The following is a 245-nucleotide window of genomic DNA, read 5'->3' on the forward strand; positions in this document are numbered from 1 at the left end:
GCTTACAAGTTGCTTTGAGGTGGGCCACAGGTGAGCCATTTTCCTCAAAGTTTGAAAGGGTATAATAAAACCCAAAAGCTACAGAAGTAACAATTGTTAAGACCGGCAATGCATCTGCCACAGCCTTTTAGGTTGTTAGAGAAATCAAGTATTTCAAGGCAATTTTTCAGACAGTGGATAAGGAGCTACACTGCAACTGGAAAATCATTCCATTTTACTCATGACCTTTTGGGTTATCCTCCTGC

General features: G+C 40.8%; 1 protein-coding gene across 1 annotated transcript in view; it reads right to left on the bottom strand.

Annotated features, from left to right (window-relative positions):
- The window catches only part of ESCO1 (establishment of sister chromatid cohesion N-acetyltransferase 1), a 30,286-nt gene that overhangs the window by 15,178 nt on the left and 14,863 nt on the right, over positions 1 to 245 (bottom strand). The window lies entirely within an intron of this gene.

Source organism: Acanthisitta chloris, unplaced genomic scaffold, assembly GCF_000695815.1.
Source record: "Acanthisitta chloris isolate BGI_N310 unplaced genomic scaffold, ASM69581v1 scaffold3080, whole genome shotgun sequence".
Lineage (NCBI taxonomy): Eukaryota > Metazoa > Chordata > Aves > Passeriformes > Acanthisittidae > Acanthisitta > Acanthisitta chloris.